At 44.2% G+C, this 17597-nt stretch overlaps 1 protein-coding gene across 12 annotated transcripts in view; it reads left to right on the forward strand.

Moving 5' to 3' along the window:
• MTSS1 (MTSS I-BAR domain containing 1) overlaps positions 1–17597 on the forward strand; it is a 151509-nt gene that overhangs the window by 71781 nt on the left and 62131 nt on the right. The gene's annotated exons all lie outside the window — the stretch shown is intronic.

The raw sequence follows: 17597 nt of genomic DNA on the forward strand, positions 1-17597 counted from the left end.
CTAGGACATGGTCCTGATTTAGTCACGTCAGGCACCGGCCTGCACCATATTCTCATGATCTGGTCCCTCCTCATTGCTGTGTGCTCTGGCTGGAGTCACTGCTGCCATCAGCAGGAAGCAACAGGATGGTGATTTCACAGCCCTTTACACAGTGTCTGCACAGCTCTGGCTGGTCCATGGCATGGTTTGGTCACGGTGTGGCGATACCCCGTTCCACTTGCTGTCTGTTAATAAGGTTAATCACACAGTGTTCGAAGTGAAACTGGGTGGCTAAGCTCTGGGTCTTTTCCACATCTGGGAGGTGGCCTTACATTTGATACTGAGAGATTCCATCCTGAGACAGTGCATAGCATTTCCCCCCAAGCACAAGAACTCATAAAATCCCGAGCCTTTAACTTTCTGTGACTCAACAACGAGAGGGCATCGCGTCCTTTCTTCGGATTATAGTGCTGGGATCCTTTTGAGATCATGGAGATGGGCCCTTCATGACTGAACGTGAGTGTCTCAATGATTCCCACGTAGTACTAAATTCTTACTCAGGTGCCGATGGTTGGTGAAAGGTGGTGGATCATTAGCATGAATGGGGCACCTTGAAAAATACCAGGCTTGGTTCTAGGGGGGTTTTATATATGCCTTCATGTCGGATCCTCGTGACAGCCTTGTGAAGTAGGTATCAATGGCCTAATTGTATAGCCAGAGGCCTGCCAGGGTCATGTGGTTCTCATGAAAGTGGGAGGAAGCACGCCCGTCTCAGAGCCCCTGCTCCCTCTGTTCCCTGTACCCCATGAGGGCATTCTTTAGGTAACGGCTGCTTCCTGCTGATAATGTTACATACCTCTTAGAGGTTTAAGTGCTTTGCACCATTTAGGGCAAACTTTTTCTGTAAAGCCCACAGAGTAAATATTCTAGACTTTGAGAGCCAGGGCGTTTTTTGCCACTGCTGTGCAACTTCTGCTATGGTAGAGCGAAAACAGCCGTAGGCTACAGGTAAATGGATGGGCTTGGCTGTGTTTCAATAAAACTTTATTTACAATGGATTTCCATGTACATGACCTTAAGCCACGATCCTGTGTTCTGTTATCAAGTATGTGTCTGTTTAGTCATACTTCAGAAAATTCATGGAATTTTACAACTGACCAGCTAGGAAATATGAAGACGTGAGAAATTGCAAGTATTTATCTCTTAGTGCTTTTGAAATTAGCTAATACATGATAATGGGGATAGAAGGAATGGTAATGGTTCAATATACACACACACCTTTTTTGTGTATTAGAACCTGCTTTATTAAGTATAAAAACTGGTATCTAATAAAGGCCAAACAAAAAAATCCTGTTACACGAAAGACACTAGATGTAGATGTATTCCAACATGAATTGCATAACACATACGTCAACCATAAGTAGTATAAAAATGTAGATGTAGTCTGAGGTAGTTTTTGAAAATGCAGATAAATTCCTTCTATTTAAAGAAGGTAGGTGTAATGGTGCAGATTTTTTTTTAACCATGTGGAAAATAGCTGTTAGCTATAAGCCAATTGGTTATAAAACATGTTTATTTAGTGAAAATAGGTGATACGAATTTTTCTTCAAGGTACTGGGTGATAGCTTTCTAATGGCTCTGTTCAGTATGGAAGGCTTAAAACTCGGGGACATTCCGTCTTTTAAAGCATTTGAGAAGCCCAGTTTCCAACATCCGAATAGTGCATACTGTTTTCTCAGTAGTGGTTTAAGTTTTAAGGAATCTTGCCATTGGATTTCGTGCAGGTTTTCTAAATTAGGAAAGTGTACATTTAACTTGCTTTTAAAAGTCAGTGGGAATGTAAAAGATACCTGATCTGAAGATCCTTTGAGAAACTCCAGGACTTAGTTATTCTTGGTGATCCGGGAAAATATTTTTAGAAGACTGTGAAAAATGTCCTACTTTCTGATCATTTATTCCATTTATTTACAAGGAAGTGCTGATTAGATGTCAGCTACAGTCATTGTTACCCAGTTTCCAGATCATAAACTGTTTAACGTGTAATTGACAGAAGATGAGATTTGTCCAGCTATTGAGTTAAAGGGCTGAAGCTTGTGAGCTCAGCCTCCATTATGTTACATTGGGAAGACAGGGAGAAAATACAAAGAAAATTGATTCCTCGTTTCCTGAAGGATTCTAAACAAGTTAAGGTTGCACCTTGGCCCAGGACTGCCTTTAAAAAGTAAGTGAAATAGTTGTGTTTTTTTAAATCTCACTATGTATTAAGTGTATTTTAAATAGTTCATTTTTTCCCCCTAAATGGACATATTTAGAGTAGAGATAAGGAGAGAAATACAGCAGCAGCAGTTGAAATTCATTTGCATTAGCAGCTCCTGATGAAACCACAGTCTCCTTTGAAACAGGGTGAGAGTCAAGGACCTTTCTGGACTGAAAGAGCAAAGGTCTTTGTGTTATCACTCCAGCTGAGGATGGAGGAAGCTGGGTGAGGCTTTTGTATGGGAACATGGACAACTGTTTCCATCAACAACTTAAAATGCTCCAAACAGTAAAATGCACATGGTCATTTTTGCTTTCTGGGCACTCAGGATAAAGAGTTTAAGTCAAGGGTTTGGGCTTAACATTGAAAATCATGCTGAGCTTTAACAGAAAATGAAATTTGGGGAGAAGAGTTATTAAAAAGAAAGCAACACCAGCTTGGTAACCCTGGGTGCTTTAAGCTTGTGAGATGATGGTGGACACACGTTATAGCTGCTCCTAGATCAGTGTCATTGGGGTTCTGGGGGGGAAGAACAATTTCACTAGCCACCCCTGTGTGTGGAAGCCCCCCCACTGTTTTGTGCAGTACACTGAAAGATGTATTTTGACTCACGAACCTGAGAAGGCCCCTGGGCAGGTGATCTGTTTTCCCCTGTGGTTCCCCAAGACCTATCACAATGCCAAGTTCATAGTAGGCCCCTAATAAATGTTTATGGCCGAATGACTCTGCAACACCCATTTGACTTTATTCTGTTTATGTAAGCCAGACATTTTCTTAGAAAAATGACAAGGGGTGGACACACTTCCGTAAAATATTTTAACTCATTTTATAAAGTTACTAAATCATAAATGGATGACTCAAGTTTCCTCATCCTCATTTGAAATTGTCTCCTGGTTTCTTCCTAATATCCGGCCTGTGGGGTTCAGATGTCAAAGCCTTGCTCACAGCAACATTTTCCAGTTTGACATTCATTCACCTATTAAATTAGGTCTGTTCAAGGGACTGGAGGTGGAAATAGCAGGTTAAATATTTAGACATTGATACTATGTAGCCAAGTTAGAGACTTAAATGTAATTTCCTTTTTCCTTTCCTTCAGTGAAAAACATTAATTATTTTTATATGATGCTAAAATTAAATTTTGGTACTATGAAAATCAGGCAGTTCGGGACTTGAATGGTGAATGTATCAAGATTCTGTTCTTTAAAATCCATTGTGTTATGAGGTAGGTGTGAACAATTTGTTAATACAAATGAATTGCTTGGTGAATGAGCATTCTGCTGTGGTCAACAGCCCTGTAGCTGGTGTTTGATCTTCGGGACTTTGGAGGACCAAGGTAATTTCATCTGTAGCTGAGATCAAAGAGATGAGGTTGCCAAGGAAACCAGAATGCTACAGACTCATGTGATGCTCATGCATGTAAATGTGGTTTGAGCTTGGGGAGCTCCCCCCCTACCACACACACACACACACACACACAAATGATAGCACATGAAAAAAACCAATACCCCTATGCCCAGGTCTTAAAGGAAATGACCCTAGGCTCAATGTAGCGCAAACTGTGGGCCTGAGGGGAACATATTCTGTCCCTCCTTTCTGCATATTGAAACATCAGCTATAATAGTGTGCTTCCAGTTGGGTTATTGGGTTATGGAAAGGGGCCGTGGGTCATCTCTTCAGTATGCTTTCTTTCTTTCTCTCTCTCTCTCTCTCTCTCTCTCTCTCTCTCTCTCTCTCACCTTGCAAACTTAGTAACTTTTTTCTGATTTTTAAATTCTTTGTACAGAATTTAAAAAATGGAAAAATGATCCTCTCACAGTATGTAAAAATTACCTGTAACTTCACCTCCTGGAGATATTTTCCCATATATACATATATGTATACACATATATGTATAGAATCTATGTGAATGTGTAATGTTTAAGTATATTTATATGTTACATATAAAATCTCCACATTTGGGGTACAGATTACAAAAAATTTTTACAGACTTTTTTTTGGGGGCAGAGGGGAATATTGGGGAACAGTGTGCTTCTCCAGGGCCCATCAGCTCCAAGTTATTGTCCTTCAATCTAGTTGTGGAGGGCACAGCTCACTGGCCCATTTGGGAATCAAACTGGCAACCCCCTTGTTCAGAGCTCACACTCTAACCAACTAAGCCATGTGGCCACCTCCAGATTTTAATTTTTAAATGATCATATTGTAACCATTTTTTCATGGCTGTAGAAACATTAACTCATAGGAACATACAACTGTTTACTTAGCCATTTCCCCACTGTTGGCTATTCCTTTCTACTGTTCCAGTATTATCTACGTTTCTATTGTTCCAGTATTATCAATGTTCCTGCCATAGGCACTCCTGTCCATCTTTTTACATGTCTCATTTCTCTAGGTTAGAGTCCTAAGGGGGAATCACTGAATCAAGGGCACGAGCCTTTTTAAGGCTTTTGTTCTCTATTGCCAAATGCTCCTTTTGGAAGGATTTGGCCAGTTAATATCCCACCAGTTGGTGCAGTGTCTCGTTAACACTGGGTATTACCAATGTTTTTTTTCACTCTGCCAATGTTACTGATCAAAGATCCTTCCTTATTTCCCCTTTTCTTTTTGGTGGTTATAAGAACAGAAGGTGGATAGCAGCTCCCTTGGACTGAGGAGTGATTGTACCGATGCACTAAGTCTGTTACGTGTCTGTAGATCTCACAACAGCCGACTGAAATGGGTTCCACTGTCTGCCCATTTCATAGACGAGGAAACTGAGGCTTAGAGAAACAGGCCATTGACTGTTTTCAGATTATCTTTAAAGAACACAGATGAAAAGTGAGGCTGTCATAAGAGACTTGTATTTCCAAGTTGGGTGAGTTAATGCGAATGGTACACGCTGAGGAGGTGTCTAGAGACCTAATAGTTTTAAAGCTCAGTTGAGCCCACTGAATATGAATTGTTGCAAAGAAGATGGGAATTAGCTTAAACTGTTTGAGGAGGGTAAGCTAACTTTGGGCTCCTGTTTAAAATTAATGGGTGTTTTTCTTTCCAGAGACTAGGGTCCCCTCCCGAGGTTTTGGGTGCGTCTTCTTAGCACTTAGAGCTTTTGTAAATTAAAAAACCTGCAGTGTGAGTTGTAGCTTTATCTATTGTGATTGACTCATTAAAAAAACAAAAAACAAAAAACTTAAGATGTGCTGAGCTTAGGGCTTTCCACTCCTGCCTGCTTTCCATTCCTATCACTTCCACCATCGAAAGCATGTACTCTGCACCTGCTTCATTTCAGTTTAAACAGCTTTCCAGTTAACTGTGCATTTTATGAAACGCTAAGTACTTGAAACCAAACCACATGGTTGTACTTCTGGAACTACTTCCCGTTTAACTTTTTGAGACTTGCTGTTTATTGAAACCAAAAGCTAAATAATATAACTCTTTTTGCTGGATTTGGCTGAGACTTGGGGGAAAAAAATCACATTCATGCTAGCGTATCCTCCTTCTCAATAACTACAATTGGAAAGAAGAGGGAAGAAAAATGATTTACCCACGAGCAAGCCAGTTCTTTTGTCTAACATTCAGGGCTCATAGTTTCTCAATTCTCTTCTGCTTGTTTCTTTTCCTTTTATCCCTACTCTGTTCTCTCAATGCTCATTGGTAAAATCAGAATTCATTCATCTTTGGGTGGGGAAAACACTAATTCAGGATACAGCTTCTTGATTTATTTATTTGGGCCATTTGAGCCAAGGAAGTTACTAAACTAAAGGGTGTTTAGAGTTCTGCCACCAGACCAGTTTTTTTGTCTATTTGTCCATCCATCCATCCATCCATCCATCCATCCATCCATCCATCCATCCATCTTCAGAGCTTTCTACTTTGAAGTGTGTTGCTAGGTAGGCGTTGTGGGAGAATGGTACACAAGGCAGGGAAAGAACCCATGTTTATTGAGCAGTTCTATGTTCCAAGACCAGGGCTGAGTGCTTTCTGTATATTCTTATTTAGTTTTTGCAGCAGGTGCATGGGAAACACTGTTTTAACCATTCATTGCAGGAACTGAGGCTCAGAGATCCCCGGGACTTGCCACGGTCATGGTTATTTGAACCATGTATGTTGGGTCTCACCTTTTCTCCTCCTCTTATTAACACTTCTCTGCTTTCTAATGGGAACACTCAGTGTTTTCCCCAAGGCGCTTACAGGTGTGTGTGACAGAAGCCTTCGTACCTGGCCTCCAGTGGCCTGCTGGCCAGTCACTGCTGTTCTCCGTCCACAGTCTGGGGTGGAGGATTGTGACCACTGTCCCCTGTCCCCTGCTTCGTCCAGATAAGTGCTGTGCTTACTGGTCTGTTGAGTTTTTTCTCCAGAGTTTGTTTTTGCCACTTGTATTTGCTTTTGTAATTATGTAATTTGAATGAAATATATCAACTGATGAAATCTGAGTGTGAAGAGAAGTTTTTCTGAAAAACTGCGTTAGGTGTTTTGGAAAGACTAGCAAAACAAATTATTTCTAAGAATTCCTGTTGTTTTCGGTGTGGTTGAGATGCCTCAGTACAAACAAAGAGGTGGTAGTTAAAACCTAGGGGGATTCTTCTTCTCTTTGCAAACAGTGAAACTCTCCTTGAAGGATCCTGAAATTGGACATTGAGGTATGTGGTTTTTGCTAGAAAGACCGTAGAATTTCAATCCACAGATCCACACTCAAAAGAAAAGGCCTTGGCCCTTCATCACAAGATTGAGAAATGAATGTTTTATGTAAACGAAAGTTGCTTAAGGTATGTATGTATAATTTCTGAGTCCTTTTCTGCTCTGACTTTTGAAAAAAATCAAACAACAGATCACATCAGACAGGATAGTCCTTCTACTGAACCAGTGTGAATGCATTTCTTACAATGCATCACCTCCTGCCGCTTGGTGCGATAGAACAGTGAGGGTGATAGAACAGTGAGTGCGCTGGTGGGAGGGGGGGTTCTTAGCTCAGCTTGACCCACCTATCAGCTCTGAGACCCTAAGGGACACCATTCAGTTTCCTCATCTGTAAAATGGAACGAACAGCTCCTATCAAGCACTACAGTTGGGGGAGTCCAGCTAGTGAACAGTATATGTGAAAGCACCTTTCACATAGTAGGTGCTTATTAAATGTCAGCTGCATGTGATAGGCTCATCATACTGGTCTCTCTTTATAATGTTTATCTCATTCACTATTATGATTATTAGTTACTGAGGCAAGAAGTTTAGCAAAGGTCTTTATTAAATTAGGCTTTCTGGATCCCAAGTTTATGAACATTTGGACAATAATGGTCTTAACATTATTTAGAAGAGAAATCTCAGCAAGTTAATGCTATCAGGAAGATTGTGTCTAATAGTACGTATGTGCTCTCACAGCAATTTAGAGGAGCTGTTTACATACTTCTGTTGTGAGAATTTTGCATCTTCATTAAAGCAGGTGTTCCAGGACTTCTGCTTACCAGCACCTTCTTAACCTAGCTCATTACTATTTATGTGTTTGAAAAATAGAGGTCCTTTTTTTTTGTTGTTACATGCATAGTTAATACTTGTCAGTTCAGCCTTTTGATGAATTCAAACTGGCCTCCCCAGTTAATGAAAATTCTTTACCTCATGGGGACTGTTTCTGTGTTTCCAAAATGATCTTTATCATTTGTTTGCTTGTAACGTTCTAATAGTAATTAGTAGTGATTAAGAAAACCATCCCCCTCTGCTACCCATTTTTTTGGCCTCAGGAGCCTTGTCACTCTCCTGGGGCCTGACCGAAGTGATAGGAAATGCCCATGTCTGTGATGGGTGTTAATTTTAAAACTCTGAGGTTATTAAAAGGAAAGCATTTGGGGGGTATTTGAGCGTCATGCTTCAGTGGTGCTAATGAGCTGTGTGGCCCTTTCTTTGCTCTCAGAGCTCTGGGGATTCACAACTGCTCTGAGACTGTAAGGAGAGCAGGGGTCGCTTATCCCATCACAGACCCTGCAGTGTTGCAAAGGGCATGGGATACCCGCTGGGGAAGGAACTGGAAATGGAATGTCCCAGTGAGGTCCCCTTTCCTGTTTTAGATGGGACTCTTCTCATTCCAAGCTTATTTTTGGATGATTTGGGCTTCCTTTGAAGCTCCGTTCAGCAGCATTACTAAATTCTAAGGCAGGGCCAATTTTGGGTAGTGGATTTGATCAGACAGTTGTGTGTCCCTTCTTAAATATACGTTCTCCCCTGATTGAAAAGAAAGACCCTTAAAATTGGGTATCAGTGTTCAAGATTCAAACCTTTGATAGTCACGAAACTTGACATGTCTTTGGATCTTTTTGCCAAAAGAATTATGATTAACATCTTTATTAGGTTTATTGTCAGAGGCTATACATTCTTCCGATGCAAAGGATAATCACCATAAGAGACGTCAGTGTCTTCTGTTCTGAAAAGATAGAGGAGTCATAGAATTTTATGAGAAGGAAGAGACCTCTCGGGGAAAGATTCTCCGGTGATTCTGACCATGTACAGTAAAATTTGGGAGGCACTATCTGGAATTAATCTACCTTCTGTAAAGCACCAAACCAGTTTCACCTCCTTAATTTATCTAACTTATGTATAAGTCTTCTATGAGAGTGAACGTTGAGGGCAGTTTCAGATTGATGTGTTTTTCTGTTCTCATAGCTGCATTCGCCCCTGGGTACCTGGGTTCAATAAATGTCTGCATAAAATCAATGAATGAGCAAGTGTGTATATCCAAACTGTAGCTGTGACACCAGCCCTTTAACTGTTAGGGGCAGATCACCCCGTCACTTAAAAGACCCAGCAGGAGACTGTTGCTTTGGGGGAAGATTCTGAGGTCCAAATGTGACACAGAAATTCCCTTCCCGCCAGGATGTGAATGGAGAAGACCACCTGTTTCCTGCAGGCCTCAGCATGAACCAAGGGTGTGCAAACATGCTAGCCCCCACCTTCCTGCATTTCTGCAAGTGTTTAGTGCTCATCTTCCGGTGCCAAGGCCCCCAGCAGCTCATGCTCATCGCAGCCCTGGGCTCTGCTTCCCCCTTCCTGTGGGAGAAGGGGCCCCCTGGGGTTGCACCCCCTACCCCAGCCCACTCAGGCATCTCACCCCAGTACAACCCTCACTCGGGATTGACAGTGAGTGTGCGCGTTCTTTAAGAATGTCACCACCTAAAACCTCCCGTGATTCCATCCCCGTTTCCCTGTTCCCTTTCACAGAATGTATCGTTGGGAGGAACTGGATTAATAAATAAATGCGTTTTAAAATCTAGCCCTCTTAATCTGAACTCTGTTTTGAGGGAACAGGACAGCTCTTTAGAAAAGCACAAACAAGCGCTCTTGCTTCAGGGGAGACAGTTCTGGGTCCGGGCGCTTACTCCTGTGGCCTCAGAAGGGCCGCTGTTTCCTGACCTTTCGAGGTCAATGTCTGACTCGCTGGGTTGGTGTGATATCGGAGTGGGGAGACCATGGACGAGACAAAGCACACCGCGGAAGATTCAAAAATCTTTCCTTGTTTAGCCATTTCTGTGGACACTGGAAGAAAATCCCATCATAGTTCCAAGTGTTGTAAGTTTGAATTTTAAATGATGTGAGTGGGGCCTGAAAGAGGATGACATCGGTGGAGTGAGTTGCTGTTGGCTCTTTGCCCATAGCAAGCGTTGATGGTTGGCTCCTCTAAAGAAGATGTAAGGCTGTCGTTCAAGGTCATGACAAAGCAGAGAGCCGCTGCTCGTGCTTTGGGAATGCTTGGAGACTCTTGATCTGCGAGCTCTGAGGCTCCGAGCGGATAGCTGGGTCCATCTCCTGGCTGAGGACCAGGACGCCTCAGAGGTCGGGAGGGCTCGCGGACAAAGAAAGCTTAATTTGTCACAGCTGTCGGGTTGACCGAGTCCCATTGGCTGCCCTTTGGGAAACTCTTTGGAGGTAAGCTCCCTAGTGAATAACCTTTGTTACATTTTCCTAGTATTTGGAGTCTCCAAACACATTTAATAAAAAAGAAGGAAGCCTGGCGATAGTTGTGATTAAACCCAGGAATCTGTATCGAGGCTGCTTTGGACCTACAGTCCTAGGAGTCTGGCACAGATCTTCCAACCTCTGTGCTTTCACCTTAGCTCAGTTTTCAAGACCTTCCTCAGAGACTTATTCAGGTACCTGGTATATGTAATAGGGCATTTTATTTGGCCTAGTGAGACCGCTGAGGAGACAAGGTAACCTTTCTCATTGTTTTGTGTAGCAACCAGGTGGAAAAGCATGATAGCAATCTCATAAACTAGAAATCAGGGAGCCATAAATAAGTTGAGTCCACCTCGAAATAGGACAGTTGCATCAGAGAGAGTAACAGCTCAGGACATCCATGCAACAGTGATGTTTGAGCGCCCATGGTCTCCTAGACCTTGGCAGAGCTAGGGGGTGGGGATGGGGGTGGGGCATGTAATGCTGAATAAGGTGCTCTCCTTAGCCTCAGCAACAGTTCTGGCAGATGGGCAATAACCTGAAAGCTGCTAATTAGAGTAGATGGGTGACTGATGAGGATTTTCAGCGCTCTGGATGGGGTTGGGGCAGTGGCATGGCGGATTTTATGGGAAAAGAGGTGTTCAGGCATTTGGCTGGGATAGGTCAAGATGACACATTTCTCTGTTACATGTAAATTTACAGCTGGGCTTTGAAGCAAAGAAGTCCTGAGTCATTTTATACGTTGAAGACTGCAGCCACGTTCCTCAGACTAGATGCGGTCGACCTGCTCTTACCTCATCTCACCGCAGCCAGCAGCCTTTCTGGGCATATCCTCTCACCTTACCAGTTTATTTTCCGAGTAGAACGAGAGTAGCTCTGCCCTGTGACTCGTTCTCTGCATGATTCTCTTTCCTCCTTTTCTCTCAAATGCTGTTTCTTTTTTTATTCCCCACCTTTTTTCTTAACATTTTTTTAAATTAGTTTCAGGTGCACAAAACCATGTAATAGTTAGAATCAAATGCTGTTTCTTAGTCTTATCTTTTTTTGACCCTGAAAGTGAGGTTTATTTAAGGGAAGAAAGAGCAAGGAGGGATGTGATGTTTGGAGGGTGAACGAGTTGGTGTGTGGGGGGGGAAGGGGGTTGAACGGCCTTTTGTGTTCCAGGCTCAGCGCTAGACATTCAGTGTTAACTTACAAAACCCTGGGGAGAGTGTGTACAGTGGCCCCTTTTAGGAAGCACACTTCGTGGAGAGAGTTCATTGTTTTGTAAAAACAAAAAGTGGAGGGTTCATTATTTTGTAAAAACAAAAAATTCATTAGGGCTTTATAACATCACATGCTATCTTTTCCTTATCACACAGAGCAGTGCTTTTCAAACTAATGTTTGAATGTGCATAGGAATCACTTGGGATCTTGTAAAATGCAGGTTCTGATTCAGCAAGTCTGAGGCGGGGCCCGGATGCAGCTCCTGCTGATCCATGTTTGGGGGCATGCTTGAATGCCAAGGGCATGGACCGTCCATCTGCTGTTTGTTGTTTTTAGCAACAGGGAGAAAAGGGATTTAGATCAAGGAAATTGGAAGATTTGTTGGTCTAGTCAGCTGATCACAAAAATCAGGCTGGCGACTTAGATTTTTCCAGTTGTCGTAACCCCTTTGATATAAGGGGTGTGTCTTTGATGATAGATCAAAATCTCTTCATGTTTGTAAATATTTATACAATGTGGTTTGAGCGGATGATGAAGGAAAGGATAAAGCAATGGGGAATTGGGACTTTTTATATCTCTCATTTAAAATAAGGACCTATCTATACAGTGTTCCCCTCTTATCTTCGGGGGACACATTCCAAACATTCCAAGACCCTCTGTGGATGCTTGAAACCATGGATAGCACCAAACCCACAGTGTGTGTGTGTGTGTGTGTGTGTGTGTGTGTGTGTGTATACATATATATATACTATGTTTTTTCCTACACACACACCTATGATAAAGTTTGATTTATAAATTAGGCACAGAAAGAGATTAACAACAGTAACTAATATCAGAACAATTATAACACTATACTGTAATAAATATTACATGAATGTGGTCTCTCTCCAAGTATCTCATTGTGCTGTGCTCACCCGTCTTGTGATGATGGGAGATGATCCAATGCCTACGTGACGAGATGCAGTGAGGTGAATGCCGTAAGCATTGTAACATAGTGTCAGGCTCCTGTAAGGGGAACCTGAACCTACAGGCTCTGCGCTACCATCACCATCCACCTGCTCACGTCTGCGATGGGGTATGCTGGACAAAGGGATGATTCACGTCCCGGGCAGGATAGACCGGACAGCTTGAGATTTCCTTACACTACTCAGAAGGGCGCATCATTTCAAACTTACAAATTGTTTATTTCTGGAATTTTCCATTTAATATTTTTGGACCGTGGTTGACCATGGGTAACTGAAACCGTGGAAAGCAGAACCATGGGCAAAGGGGTTGGGGGGAAGAGGGGGTTGCTGGATGTTATCCTGCTCACTGGTCTCAAAGGAAACTACCTAGAGAAAAGGTCATTGCCATTTTTTGTCATGTTGATTATTTTATCCTTTTCGTACCTAAATTTGGATCCGGATCACAGCTTGAAGTGTGGGAGAAGTAATTGTATTAATCATCTTGGGAAGCTAATTCCACTTGCTCCATGAGTGTGGCCACTGCTCAGGTCCATTGGGGAACCTCTTCTAGAAACACCATCAGAACTTTATACCATGTCAAATTAGCATCAACAAACATTTTAAAAACCATTTATTGTGGGGTTAATTTTTGCCCACTGAGAGTGGACCTATTTTTCCTTTTAGAAATGGGAGTTGGGTAGCAAACACCCAACACCGAGGTGGGTAGCAAAGCTAATTGGTACTATTTATGATCAGAAAGAGCATTCTTGAAGTTGTCACAGAAACTGCTTCTCTCCAGTTAGTTATAAACCCAGTTCTGAACCATGTCCTTACATATGAATTCCCAAAAGGTTTTGATCAGCAGGAAGTTCATTAAAGCCTTGGCTCCTAAGATGACAACCACCTTTGGGTTGGAGAAATTTCCAGTTGGTAGCCAGATCCGTCTTATTTGGACTGACTTTGGTTTGTGGTTCTCTGTGTTTGCTTTCTGTTAAAACCAAACCAGACAGACAACCACCAGCAGCGAACTGCAGATCTCTGTTTTCCCAGGCGCTGCAACAGAAGCCTGGGTGTGGGCAGTGATGGGGGCCTCAGCTTTGTTGCCTCTGTGGCTTTTATTCTCTAAGCAGTAGAGTCACCAGCAGGCACAGTGGGGTGGGATCTGCAGGAGGTTGACTAAGGGAGTGGCACTGAAAATGTTTCAGCGGTGGAGACACAGCAGCTGGCAGACCTGAGGGCTTTCGTGATAAGAACCTGAAGGGTGCCTTTGGGAGCGAAGTGGACAGTATGGGGCCAGTGACATCTTAGGACAGAGGGGTGAGCCTTGGGATAAAGGAGGGGCAGGGAAGAGGTGACTGGGACTCTGGGCCAGGTACATGGTGAGGCACCGAGGGAAAGAAAGCAGGGTTATGAGGAGGAGAACAGCAGGCTGGCCAGGGCAGACCTGACCTGTGCAGAGCTGTTGGACCCCTGTTGTGTAGACCCTGCCTTTGCTTTGTGTACGTGTCCTTGAGTGTCTGAAAGGGCTCACCTGTTGTGAAATCAGTGTGCTCTGTTTGCTGGCTCTGGAAGTAAAGTACATTTTGTATCACGCGGGAGATTCTGGGGTCAAGGTGCAGTGACCTGTGGTGTGGGTTGTCCTCAGGGACCTCCAGCTGTGGCAGCTTGCCCGAGGTCCGAGTCCAGAAGAACTGGCCTGTCCCCGTCCCTGGCTTCCCTGGCTTTGACCTTAGTACCGAGAGTGTGTGAGGTGCCTTAGGCTCAAGGGCGAGGCCTTGGGGTGCTGGCTGGCAAAATGTTTAAGTGCCACCATTAGTCATTATTTTCTTTGTCTCATACATGTGTCTCTTTGGCTCTGAGTGCGGTTGGTGGCTTTACCTCAGTGACAATGCTCTGTTCAGTTGTGTATTTAAGATCACATTGGTGGGTGGCGAGCATTGCAACACACCAAGCAGGTTCTGGACCAAGCAGGTTCATGGCCAAAGGTTTCCAGAATGATGAAAGGAATGAGAGGCAGTATCTGTGACTTGGGTGCTAGCTTTAAATGTTGACAATCGTAGAGCCAACGGGTTGTTTTTATTTTGTACCAGATTTGATGCTCAAGGCTTTATGTGCAGCATTTTGTTTACTTCTTACAGCTACCTTATAAATAAGTAACGCTTTACCGATGAGAGAGTTCTGGCGTTTTGGGCTTCCTAGTTCGTTCCAGGTCACATAGCAAGTAAGTACTGTGGCTGAAACTGGAACTCAGATTTTTCTGACCCCAAAACTTATGCATTAAACCAGTGCTTCTCAAACTTTAAAGTGCTTGTGACTCGCCTAGCGTCACGTTGAAATGCAGGCTGTGATGCTGTCATGCAGGTCTGGAGTGGGGCTCCCAGGTCTTACTGCTGTTTGTGGGCCCTATAGCAAGTTGTCTATACCACCTGGTATAGGGCTTACTTTCTTTGAATCTCACTTTCAATGTTTGTAAACCAAGGAGATCAATTATCGTTTGTCCCCTCTTCCTTAGAATTGCTGTGAGAATTGAGATCATATGTCTGAAATCTTTGTAAATCAAAATAATGAAAAACATCAGTGGCCTCTGTTGTCCCTTTCCCCTCCCAGTCCTTTCTCCTCTTCTTCTTTCAATATTTTTCCTCTGCTCCTTCTCCAACCCCACGTCACCTTTATCCCTGTGTGGGTGACAGCCATCTGTGTAACGTGGGCCTGCGTGTCTGTTGGTGGCTTTGTTGATGGCTGGCTTGCCAAGAGCAGTGGTGGCTTTCCATCTAACTCAGCAGCTTTGGATGCAGTTAGAGTGGGGCCTTCGGGTCCACGGCCTCTTTGGGCCCCGAAAGTAAATAGCTCACTTCCAAAGGTGATCTCTCCCAGGGGAAGTGGGGGAAGGTTTCTTTTCCCTGGCCAGAATTCCTGGGAAGTTTACTAAATGTCTTTGATCTGGACGTTTTAAGCCCTTAAAAAAGGAATCGTATTCCTTGGAGCAGATGACGTATTTCAAGGAAGCCTCAGAAACAGGACTCAGCATGCAGGAGCCGATGCAGTGAGTGGGGGGGCCTTCCCATGGCTTTCTTCACCCAGTCAGTCCTTTGAAGGGTGAGTTAACAGCCCAGGGCCATAGGCTTTATGTAAGGTGGCATAACGTGCGTAATATGTTTTAAAAGATTCCAGTGAAAACGATGAAGATGGAAACTGAGTGCTCAGGAAGGGGGCATTTTAGTTGTTTGGATACTTCACTTAGGGAGACCCCTCATTCTTCCAGGGTGTCAGGGAGGCCTTGCTGTGTGGTGTCCAGGAGAAAGGAGCCGCTCCTCAGGCAGGCGGAGGTGAGGGCTGTGGGATGGGATGGAGACAGTACCTGCTTAACCTCCCCCAGGGCAGGAGGCCACAAACGTTAGAGGCACTTATCTGTCTCAGCCCCCGGTGATGTGGGAACTGACGCTTGGCGTCTGTTTTAGGGAGGGGCGTACATGAAATGCAGCTAGCCCACACGGGGCAGTGTTCAGATCTTGGGTGTCAGAGCCACTCATCCTATAACATTTTTTAGCTGTGCAACTTTAAGTGACGTCATCTCCCTGAATCTCAGTTTCCTCATCGATAAAATGGAGATGATTACAGGGTTATTGGAAGAATTAAAATGAATGAATGTGTGTACAGAGCATAGGCCTGGGCCAGGCTTAGTCTGTGTTAGGTCCTGTTACTAGCTCATGACCCTCCTTGCCCCATGGACCCTTTTGGTGAATTAAAGTTTCCTATAGGTGTTCTAGGATTACATAAAACCTATGCACGTTCCTTTCCGAGCGTGCCATGGTGTACTGACCTTTGAGGTACAGACTTTGGCGCTAGACACCCCTTGGGGTGGAATCCTAGGTTTACCCACCTATGGCAAATTTCCCTTAGCCTCAGTCTCCCCATCTTTAAAATGGGGAGGTGGGTCACGTAAGACTTGCCCCAGAGGATTGCCATGAGAATTAAATGAAATTACATAAGGTGCTTCTTGTTGTTTCTTGCTCAGTCATAGGCATTCAATCAATGGAAGCTATTAGTCAGCTAATAAAATGCCTGTAGCTTGAATGTTCTCTAAATTGCTCTCATCAGTTGGGGTTGGTGCCGTTAACTTGGGCTTCCCGAAAGGCTCATCATAGAGGACAATTGCCTTGACAGTGAGTGAGCTCTGGCTTCTCCTGGTTCTGCCATCAGTGTCTTCTGCCCTTTCCCAGAGTCCCTGTGGTGGGGGCTTCTGGGGGAGGGAGGCAGAGGGTCCTGCTGGCCTCACCCGCAGCTCTGAGTTCCTCCAACAAGCCAGCAAGCTGTGGGGGGCAGCAGACGGAGCCTTCCTGCTAATCGGGGTCATAAATGCCAGCCTGGGGCTGGGTAAGTGTCCTGCTGCTGGTTAGTGTCATTGGAGTTGGTATCCTGTGGCGATGGTTTAATTGGAAGAGATAATTGGGGCTGTGTTCCTGGGCAACAGGATCTGAGAGTAAGAAGACCAGGAGTGGCTAGACACGTCTTGAGGTTCGGACTTGCAGACCCACGGGACGCCCCCCCTCTCCCCGCTGCCAGGCATTTAGCTCCTGCTCTCTTTTTCTGTACTTTGCATCATAGCTAGTGTTCTAGCCATAGGGAAGTTCTATCCATAGGAAAGGGCAGTGTCACAGTTTCCTTTCTAACGTGCAGTTCCTGGCTGCTTCCCTGTGCTGCTTTCCCTGGCTCCCTATTGCCTGTGGAAGTTCAGACACCTCGGGCTGGCACCTGAGGCCTTATGCCCTCCTACCTGACCTGCCTCTCCTTGCGTCACACCCCAGTCAGTGGTCCCTGGGGTACCCACAGTGCTGCTCAAGCTCTGATCCCAGCCTTCCCTCCGTGAATTTTTCCTGTGTCCACCTCTGTCTTCCTGGTCCCATGTCATCTCTTCCCCTTGGCTGTCGCTCTGTGTAATGGAGGAAGAGTAGAGAATGGGGATTTGGAATCGGAGAGTCCTGGTCTGAATCCTGCCTCCAATCCAGTCTCGTTGTGTGACCTTGGATAAGTGACTTAACCTCCATGAGCCTCAGTCTCCTCTTTTATAAAGTGGAGGTATCTGCCTCGGGGTTGTGGAGATGGGAAAGTGTCAAGTGCCTAACACAGTGGCGCTCAGAAAGTGTTACCTGATGTAATAATCACGTGCAAATTTCTCCCAGGTAGCCAACCCTCATCCTTCGAGTGCCAACTAAATATTAGGTTGGTACAAAAGGAATTGTGGTTTGAAAGGTTAAAAATAATCGCAAAAACCGCAATTACTTTTGCACCAAAGCTAA

Source organism: Rhinolophus hipposideros (assembly GCF_964194185.1).
Source record: "Rhinolophus hipposideros genome assembly, chromosome: 13".
In the NCBI taxonomy this organism is placed as follows: Eukaryota; Metazoa; Chordata; class Mammalia; order Chiroptera; family Rhinolophidae; genus Rhinolophus; species Rhinolophus hipposideros.